The sequence below is a fragment of the Echinops telfairi genome, unplaced genomic scaffold (genome assembly GCF_000313985.2).
Source record: "Echinops telfairi isolate 266 unplaced genomic scaffold, ASM31398v2 ScPeMD7_59;HRSCAF=198, whole genome shotgun sequence".
In the NCBI taxonomy this organism is placed as follows: Eukaryota; Metazoa; Chordata; class Mammalia; order Afrosoricida; family Tenrecidae; genus Echinops; species Echinops telfairi.
The window spans coordinates 843070-853732 of record NW_022103957.1 but is presented as its reverse complement, the minus strand read 5'-3'; the positions used below and the strand labels follow the sequence as shown (position 1 = coordinate 853732).

The 10663-nt window shown below is 52.1% G+C and overlaps 1 pseudogene; it reads right to left on the bottom strand.

Annotated features, from left to right (window-relative positions):
- Positions 1–1151: 1151 nt before the first annotated feature.
- LOC101639083 lies at positions 1152–10584 on the bottom strand (annotated as a pseudogene).
- Between the last annotated feature and the right edge of the window lie 79 nt (positions 10585–10663).

The window sequence follows — 10663 nt, the reverse complement described above, 5'->3', positions numbered from 1 at the left end:
AGTGCTATTCTTTCTTCCGGATGCGACTTTACAGAGATGTTCTTTGGCTGTCTCTTTCAATGGACTTCCCTTCACTTACTGAGTCTACGGAACACAAGCCCTTCTACTAGATATTCAATTTAAATTAACTTTTATGTATAACCAGGATGGCGTAATGGAACATATAGCCCTTTTTCTAGTTGTTACCAGTATAAATATGTGTTTTACTATTCTTAGAATATGTGTCTATCACTTTAAGTGTATCACTAAAGCTTCTACTCTTCCGTAATTTCTGTGGCCCCTCCAATGGATGTTCCCAAGCCCTCCCCTTAAATTTTTTTTTTAATTTTTATTTTTATACTGTTTTTAAATTTTCCCCCTCCCCTTAAGTAGCTCCCAGGGCTCCGCACTTAAATAAATATATCCCTCCACCCGCCAAGAGAAACCTTAGCCCCAGTTTTCAAAAGAAATGCCTACGCTCAGGCATTGATATACTAGATATTTGCAACCCTGCCAAGAAAGTTCCCTCCACGTCTCCCCCAAAATACAGCAAAAAAAAATCATTGCCATTGAGTAAGTTAACTCAGACACCTTGAAGGAGGCCTACCTCACTTCCTTAACATTCTTTTTTGTGTGTTTTATGTTATTTTAAAATTTTCTTGTTTTTTAATTTTATATTTTTTTGTCTTTTTTTGGTCTTTTTATTCCGTAACTTTCTTGAACTAACTACTGAGACAAGCAAGCCTGGCTATGGCCCCAAGCTGGCACACCTGTCTCCCTCCCTGTGTCATGTGTCAGCAGAGCAGGAATGATGGGGTAGGGTGCCAGGCGAGGGGTGCTGTAGAAGGGGACATTTCCCCGACCCTATTGCAAGGCTTAGATCATTAAGATCTTCACCTCGTCCCTTTATCAGGATGATTAAAAAAGGGAATACAGGGACTTTCACCCAAACGTGGGTGATCTTGTGGATACTGGATTCCTTAAGCACCTTCATAATGTGCTGTGCACTGGATTTTTCTTAGTTTTCATGACCTGAGAGGGATTCTCCCTGCATGGGCTCCACAGCCTCTGCCAGGCATGCCTTGGAGCGATGTGCACACTACTATCCCCTGATTCTGGCTGCTGCCCCTGTCCCCTTCCCTCCCCTTCCAATGTCACTACTCACTTGGACCTTAGGCCCCTCTTAGATCTAGGGATGCTGGGGAGATTGCTTTGGGGCCATCAGCAACAGCCATCTTCTGGGAAGATGCTCGGTACTTCTTGTCCCATTCGTTTCTCTCATTGACCAGTCGGAAGACCAGTTCTTAAAACTCTAACATTTTTAACTGGAAGGAGAGCTGCTCAGCATGGCTACCCCACCCCTGACTTGGCCCCTCAGCCTGCCCACAGGCAACCAGCAGAGACCCCTACCTTCATCTCTTCCTGGTCTTGGGCCAGTCGGCTGATGTTTTCCACCTTTATGCGGTGCTGCTCCTTCAGCACAGCCAGCTGGCTCTGGTACAGGGCAATGTACTCACCTGAGAGAGGGAGGAGCGGGCAGGGGTCACGATTCAGAAGTTTGGGCTCCCTCAGACCCATCCTGCCCACACCCGTGCCAGTCCCCTGCTCACCAAGTGTGTCAGTCTCTCTGGATCATTGCACACAGCGGTGCTCCAGCTCCTCCAGGCGCTCTTGCAAGTCACCCTTCTCTCTCATGATGACTGAAAAGCGTCCCTGGAGCCCAAACACCAGGTTCAGGGGACTGCAGCGTCCTGCCCCCACCCTCTGGGCCAAGGCCAGGAGGTGTTGACTCACTCACCTGTAGCTTCTCCATGACTTCATGGAGGTTCTGGTGGTTCTCCCCAGATGGGCCGTTCTCCCCAGTCCTGGGGAGCGGGGCTTCCAAATGAGTCCATTCCTGGCAGCACAACTCTTGATTTTTGAGCGCCTCCCTCTGCTGGGCCTGCTCTTTTTCTGCACTGGTTAGAGCCCATTTGAGGAAGGCCACCTGCAGGTAAGGCGTGTGGGTGTGCACTTCCTCGTGGAATGCTCAGGGAGACAACTGGGCAGGGTGGTAGGAGCAGCCCCACGGCTTACATGTTACTCAGAGGAGGGGCTCATCCCAGGGAGGTACAGGAACAAAAGTCAGAAGGTTGAGAAGGCAAGGGACGAGGGACAGAGCAGGGGTACAGAGGGGCAGGCGGGCTCACCTGGGTCTCTTTACTATCCAGGTCTTCGGGGATGCTCTGTGATGGTTCTGGAGCTCTCTCCTCACTTCTCTGATAGGCCACTGTGGATGCTGTGGGGTGCCAGCTGGGGAGAACCTCAGATTACCACCAAAAGGAGGTGGATGGTCCAGGAAACTTCTCAGGGACCACCTCTGCCACCAAATCACTGCCACCTTGGTCCAGCCACTCTCCACGGAAGCAGTTCTCAATCTATGGGTCCTGACCACTTTGGGCTTGATTCATAACAGTAGGAAAATGACAGTGATGAAGTAGCAATGAAAATAATGTTATGTTTGTGGGGTCACCACCATATGAGGAACTGTATGAAAGGGTCGAGTCATGAGGAGATTGAGAACCACTGCTCCAAGGGGAACGATTACTTCTCCTAAAGGCCTCTTCTAGCTCCACGCTACAAACCAGTGGTTCTCAACCCTCCTCATGCCTCCACCCTTTCATACAGTTCCTCATGTCGTGGTGACCCCCTCAAGCATACAATTATTTTCGTTGCTACTTCATTTTGCTACTGTTATGAATTGGGTGACCCCTGTGAAATGGTCGTTTGACCTCCAAAGGGTTGGCGACCCACAGGTTGAGAAGTGCTGTTCCAAAGGAAAAGTCCCCCCTCTCCTCAGCTGTCTCCTCTGCTCCCTCTGGGCCGGTGTGGTGCTTACTTTTCTCAAGCTGAGCCTTGGGGCTGGGCAGGGCCTGTAGCTTCAGGGTCTGTCAGCTGGAAGCTTCCTGGTGCTCCTAAGGGGCTGAGGAAGAGTATGAGAAAGGGCACGGCTCACCAGGTCCCACTCACAAGGTGCTTTCTCAGCACTGGGGAGCTCAGGCACCCGTGTCTTCTTCACCTCTTGGGTGATCACATCAGCCTCCATCGTTTTCAGGGCGCCCTGGTGCTGGGCATGCAGCAGTAACTGCTTGCTCAGCTGCTCATTCTCCTGGTCCAGTTGTTGATATACACCATTGTTGGTAGGCAGCCACGTACTGCTGCAGATGGCTCAGATACTGGTCTTACTGCTTCTGCAGAATATGGGCCTCTTGACTCTTGGCTTCTACCTGTGAGACACTCAGGTGTGAGTGACCCAGAGTGAGCATGAGTGGTAGCTTACCTGCTCCCAGCTTCCAAGACAAAACATGGGCACAGCAGGTACAGTACAGTCCCTCTGGGGCAGGCATTTTGGGGTTCTGTTGCCTTCCTAGGGCCCCAGCTTCCTCATTCCACAGCCTAAACGTTGGTCTCCATTGCTTTCCCAGAGCCCCATGCCTTCTCCCAGCCTCGCATCTCATAGCCTTCTTTCTCACCCTTGTAACTTTAAGCCACCAGCAGGCAGAAAAGTGGAGAGAGCCACCATCTGTCACATTCAGAGTGTGTGCCTGACCCTTGTTCATGTGTTCTCTGATTGAATTCTCAAGAGCTCTCCAAGAAGGAGACTGCTAATCACCCTTGAAAGCAGCCAAGGGAGCTAAAACTGAGGCAGACAAAGTGAAGAGACCCCGTGAACAAAAAGTCAAGTCTAGGCCTGAATCCAAGGAGTCGCTGACATGCCACCATCTCTTGCCCTGTAATTAAGGGCTCAGGGCCTCTAGCTAGCATGTTGGCCTATGGCCCAGGGTTGCCTGCTCCTCAGAGCCAAAGGGCAGAGATAAAAAAAGTCATGGATTCTGTGGGGTTCTGTGGTCACTTGTCCCATGGCCCTCCCCCATACTGTAGTGGGCTTCCTGGCCTGGTCCTAGAGCTCCGTGTTTCCTCCAGGGCCCAAACACCTCTTCCTCCCACAGAGGTGGGTGCCAGCCAGCAGTTACCGTCTGTTTCAGGTCATACAGCTTCTTCTGAAGTTGGCCCAACTTCTTGGCCAGTTCCCTCTTGACATGTTGCTCCAACTGGGGAGAGGTAGTCAAATCCATTTTCTCATTTGACTGCAGAGAGAGAGATCATCAGCCTCCCAGTTGGTAATCAGCAGCCATTTCACCTCCCACAGCTCAGGCCAGGGCAGACATGACCCCCACCAGCTCCGCCACGCTCCCCACCAGCTGAGCAGTGCACGCTGGCTCCTGGGATGTGATCGCAGGCACTATTTCACTTGAAGTCTACAGAAACCCCCTTTGACTAGTGGGGAAGCAATGGCCCAGGGTGTTTTGCCCTGCACCAAGGGATGTGGAAAAGTGAGGAGAGCAGGCTGTGCATCAATTTTATGAATTCCTTCTGCAATTCAGGCAGCTGAGCCTTGAGGTCATTGTTCTGGGTGGAGGCGATGCTGATGGTGGTGTGTTTGCTCTCCTTGGTCTCCAGAATCTTGCTCCCAGCTGCCTCCTGCTCTCACACAACTCCATTATCCGCTCAAGCTCCCTCAACTGCTTCTCCTGCTCCTGACTCGCAAGGACCAGGTTTTTCTTCTCCTTCAGCTGCAACTCCAGTTCCACTCTCTGCTCCACTGTCTTCGCATGAAGTCTTTCAGTCTCTATTTGAAGCTGATTTTCTTCCACTGCGGGGGCCCGAGGGAAGCCCCGCGAGGCGGGGGTGGGGGGGCATTAGAAAGGAAGCACACAGTAAGGGTTTCTTGCCTCTCTCATCTCACAAAGGCCTCCCGTTGGTGCATGGTGCCTAGTCCAGCACCTCCCCTCAGTCCTGGTCCCTCCCTAGTAACTCCACACAGCAATAAGATGCCCAAACTTTCCAGGCTTGAAGGAGAACTTTCTAACACACTACTCATTTTGAGGGCCCAGGCAACAGTGACAGTGACTCCTCCATTCCCGCTCCCTCCCCTGCATATGGGGCCACTGAGGCCAAGAGAGGCGGTCAACACCAAGTGACTGTCAACTCCAGGTACAGGCTGTTTTCTCCTTCAACACAAATACCCTGTTTGCCCACCCACTGCCCTGTGGTTTCTAAACTCCCCTCACCAGCCCTCTGTTCCCAGTCCAGCTCTCAGGCTTAAGCCCCAGCCCACCTAGCTGCTTCTTGTGTTCAGCCAAGCTGGCCTCCAGCTCCTGCACTTGAATCACACTTTTGTTCTTCTCTTCTTTCAGTGTCTGCACCTGCCTGAGCACAGGTGGGAGCGCACACGACAAGAGGCTGGCAGAGACTGGACCCCTGATCCTGGCTCCCACATCCCCCTCTACAGTGGAACTCATACACCTTGACTCCCATCTCCCCTTCTACCTCCACCTCTCCAAACAAAACCCAAGCTGGCTACCATATGCCTCCTGGGCCCTCATAGCAGAGGGACTTTGGTTATGAATAATGTGTTACTGTTAACTCATCCACGACAATAGTGCACCCCAGGAACGAAAAAGTAGCAGAATCAGAGAAACTGGGTTTGAAGTAAAGGTGGTGATGGGAGCTCAGTGCTTCCAGCAACGTTTGAGGGCAAAGCTACAACTATTGTACTCCAAAGGAAGACCTTCTATAAACACAGACACAGCGCCCTCTGGCTGTGCACCAGAGACAGTGCCCTGGTGTCCATCTCAGAGTTCAACAAACAGAGCCAGGCAAGATCAAGGGGCCTCCGATGTGGGTGAAGAGTTAGACCTCACCTGCTCTGACAGTTGCTGCAAATTCTGTCACCAAACAACTCTCTCATTTTTCAAAGTCTCAAGGTAATTATCTCTGTCTTTCTGCAGTAGCTTAACAGTCCCCCTGAGCTTCAAGAAGGGGCACGGAAGTTTGGTGGCAGGGTGTGGGAGATGGGGGTAGGGGTGGGCCAGCCACTGGTCTTCATCTGCTCCCAGCCACCTGGGGCCACCGAGGGTCCTCCTCCCCGGCTTTCTCTCTGCAAGGTCTCACCTGTTCCTGTTCTTTCTCCAGCTGTTCTTTATCTGACTGGAGCTGTTGGATCACCTTTTTGACATCAACACTGTTGCACTGGGTGGAGAAAGTGGTGTCAGATGGGCAGACCAGGAAGAGAAAGAAGGCTCTTCATCTTTTCCTGGGGAAGAGCCAATGGCAGGGCCAGAACAAGGGTCCCAATTCCCCAGCATGTGGTTGGTTGGCAGGGAGGGCGATGCTGGCTAACTCTGGTCCCAGATAGCAGAGCCCTGGAGCTCCAAGGCGCTCACCTACTGGATCAGTAGCCCCGACATCTCAATCTTCTTCTTCATGTCTGCCACCTCCAGCTGCAGGCTTGTCTTCTCTTTCATCAGGAGGCTAACTTGCTCTATCAGTTCTGAGTTGTGCTAGGTTAGGTCCTCCTGTTTAGCACTAAGGCAGGTGTGAGGGACAGGGCAAAGGCAGAGTGAAAGGCAGGAAGGAGTACTTTCACTGCTTGACCCTCTTGTTCTTGCACACAGAGTGGCATTGGGATCGACCCCAGAAATAAAGAGCGTCACACATGGGTTCACTGGGGCCACGGCAGGAATCATGGTACCATGGGACTAGCGCCTGTCTCTGCCTCCCCACACTCACTCATGTCCCTCCCACTCTCCCTTGGAATGCTTGGGCCAAGGGCCACCATCTCTGCCATCCCACCACCTAGCCTGCCCGGCTCCTACCTCAGTTTGCGTGACTACAGCCAGAGGTTATCTCTTTCTTGGGTTAACTCTTTGTTACTCTGTAAAACACAGGAAGTTCAGAGCAAGAATTGGCGGGCAGGTGGGGCACAGCTGCTCGTAACCCTTGTAACAGTAACTGTACCACATCTGGAATCCAACTTTGTTTTTTTTTTTCACTCCTAAAGCGTTTCCAAGCTTGTGATCTCCACGTTTATTTTCACTAAGCACTCAATAAGGATGGACAGGGCAGTTCAAGAGAGCTCGGCTCTGCAGTAAGTTCACAGAGGCCCAGAGAGGCAGGTCCTATTGCTGTTACTATGGATGACTAGCATCCTCACTACCCTGCAGAGCAGGCATCCACTGAGTGCTTTCACCAGCACCACTCTAACACCTCACAAGCGCAACCCCAGCTGATCCAAGGAGAGCTTACTGTTACCTTCTCCCTCTGGAGAGAAAAGAAACAATGTTACTAGTGTCCAGATCACACCGGCAGACCGGCCTGCTCTGCCTGCCTCTATTACCTTGGGTTTTCCCCTATGGTTGGGAGTAGAGGAATGGCATTTTTGTCATTTAAACCCTTTGTTCGTTTTTGGAAACAGATATATATATTCAGCAGGCCCAGAAAGCAGCCAGTGGAGAGATGGAACGTTTTCCAGCAATCTCATGCCTCTTCCCATACAGTCCTTCTGATATACAGTCTCTCTCTCTCTGTCTCTCTCTGTCACACACACACACACACACACACACACATACACACACACACACACACACACACACGTGCACGCGTGAGCCCTCCCCACCCACACAACCAAACACACATTAAAGCCAGTGTAGTGCTCTGTGCCCTTTCTCCAAGCCCCACAACCAGTTAGTGGCGAGGCTGGGACCCACACCACTCTGGATGCGATGTTTGCTCAGTGACAGCACCTCCGCAGACTCACCACCCAGTAAGCGCCCCCCACCCTCATCCTCAGGCTGTTAAGCCCACAGGATGAACGCAGCAAAGAATGCCCCATGGTGCCCTGTGGGCAGCCAGATGCTCCGTCCTCAGGCTCCATGGGCAGGTGGGCTCACCTTGTCAGCTTGCTGGTGCTGCTTGGAGACAGTGGAGAGTGTGTGCTCCAGGTCTCCGATGCGCTGTCTGCATGCCCTCAGGTGGTAGCAAGCATCCTTGAGCTCTCCTGGAATGAGAGGAAGATGGAGAAGGGGGCCGAGACAGGGAAGACCCTTGGAGGCCTGACAGGGTGGGGGGAATTGGGGCTGCCTTCGGCTCCCACCTTCTTTTCTTTTAACTGCATTCTGGGTGTGGTACAAGCATGAATAAAAGTCACCCTTCTGTTGAATCAATATCCCTATAGTTTGCATCTGAACCTGGGAAAGAAAGGCCAAGCATGTTCTTTAGAAGAGGAGAAATGTTTTCTAGAAGGTCTGAGAGAATGCCATCCAATGTGCTCACCTCCAGTTGTTGCCTGACAGCTACGTGTTCCCTCATCATCCTCTGTTCATATTATTTTTTATCCTTCAGTGCAAGGGAGAAAACATCCCTAACTGAGAAGCGTCAAACACAGACTGGCAAAGCACATGCCTCAAGTCTACTGCCATGACCAGAGACCAGGGGCTGTGTGTGTACATAGGGGCAAGGAGGCAGAGGAGAGGGCTCTTCCTCTTCTGTCCCTGCGAGTGGGCTAAAAGAGCCCGAGGCCTTCCTCGCACCCATCAGCAGCTAGCAGTGAAGACTGCATTACCTTTTCCTGTTGGTCCATGATGTCCTGGTTTTGTTGTTTCTGTGGGCAGAAGCAAAAGCCAGGTGTCTCCTCCATGCCTGGCCCCAGACCCAGGAGGTAGGGGGCTAGGGACCAGAAAGGAGCCCTAAAGGAATGGTTCTGAGTCTCTACAAGGGCTGGCACTGACCAGGTCTCTTCAAGTCCCCAACAAAAGAGAACTTGGGTCTTTCTCATGGAATCGACTCCCTTCCAAAAGTCACAGCATCTGGGATGGGAAAGGCTACTCTCCTCCCAGCTTGTGATTGCGAAGAGAGCAGTCACTCAACAACTGTCTATGGAGCACATACGACAGACCAGTTGCCTTTCCCAATGGGAGGGTCAGGGGAAGAGAAAGAATCCATGGCTCCCTACTCGCTGACATGGACATTCCAGAGCACCTGTAATGCTCTCCTTCCCTTAGGTGGAAGAGACCTTAGACACCATCTAGCTCCACCTACATAGAAAACAGAAAGCCAGGGAGGAGTGGTGACTTGTACAAGGCCGAATACAGGGCAAATTAGGGGCCGGGTCAGCAGGGGTCCTGTCAAACAGGGGTCCTGACACCAGGCACTTAAGTGCTTCCAAGGAGAGACAAGAAGAGGCCACACCCGGGTGGGGGTGTCTGCAGGAGAGAGAGTGGGAGAGAATGCAAGTCAAGAGAAGCAGCCTGCTGTGCACTCAGTACTCTGGGCTTCCTACAGCTGACACGTAGGCCCCTGGGGAGTCCCTGGCAACAAGGGACACTGGGGTTGCCAGGGACTCCCCAGCCCCCTTCTTCAGAGCCCCAAGGAGACATTGGGGCCCAAGACTGGCAGTATGGAACCAGAGACCCCACTAGACTCTTACCAGTTCCTCTATCTTGTTATTGAGCTGTTTGTAAAATTACTGGACTCCAACGCATTACAAACTTCTTGATATCGCTTCTGAGGCACATGAAGGGGAAGTCGGAGGAGGGTTGGGGTAAGAGGTAGAGAGAGTAAACATTAGGGTTGGGGTCCGGGGTGTTAATCAGCTGTCTCAAGTGGCAGGGAGCACCCAGCCCCCGTTGGGGGAGGAGTGGATAGGGCTGGCACGGTTCAGAGGTGCTTACCTCCAGCTCCTTAATGTTGGATATTGTGAAACGTTGTCCACTGACATAGGATGACTAGAGGAGAAAGGAGAGTTCACTTGGAGATGCTCATCCCCCATCCCCAGTCTAAGTCAGAGGTGCCCAAACCGAGTTCAGAAAAAGTGACTCAGTGGCCCCCAGGCAATGAAACCCTTTTGTAGTATAGCCTATAATTCCAGATAACATGCAGATGTCTGTTCTTGCTGCCCACCCTGGATCGCTCCAGTGCTTGGCCCCTCACCCCAACTGAGGCAGGAAGGCCCTCTGAGCCCTCCTGCCTGCTTGCATTTCTACCCAAATGGCATGCTTGTCTCTCTGAGTCGCTTGACTCCCTTACTTCTTAAAAGGCCTGGTACCCACTTTTCTTGGTTCATACCTTCCCCCCCCCACCACCACCACCATGAAGCAGCTCTCATCCTGAACTTTCCACAGCAAGAGCGAATGGCGGCACCCAGCTTATGCTTCCACTGCTTCCACAGAAGCGGCTCCAGAAGAAGTGACTTTCCAAACATTACCCAGCGGGTCAGCAGGCCCCAAGACCATTCAGCCACTCAGCATAGCCTGACCCCACTCATTTTTCCTTTCCTGCTCCCCAGGCCCAGGCCCCAGGTTCTGAGGTACCTCGGATCTGAGCCCATTGAGGTGTTCTGAAATCTGATGCAGGCTCTCTGTGGATGACAGAGATCTGGGGCAGAATTGGGTACCATTGCTTAGATTGTCATTCTGTTTGGGAAGAAACACACAAAAAACACACAAAAGAGCCATTCAATGTCTGGTGAGTGCTGCCCAGAGGCAGCTGAGGCCAGCTCCTTACCAAGGATGTTCTGCCTCCCCCAACCTCAAGGAAAAGCCCAGTCTTGGTGTCCCCCACCCCCACCCCATACCCCGGCCCTCAGGAAGTACTCTTGGCCCTCAGAACCAAGCTAGCGGAAAAGCGGAAAATCCAAATATGGTCCTTTGAGCAGGGGACTGAGGGTGAGCATACAGTGTGGCAGCAGGTAATGGGGGTCAGGGGCACAAACCTGGGCTGTCGCATCCTGGTCTGAAGACATGAGAGTCCATTTCTGGTCTTGAGCCAGTACGGAAGTATCACTAGAATCAGAGCTGGAAAGACT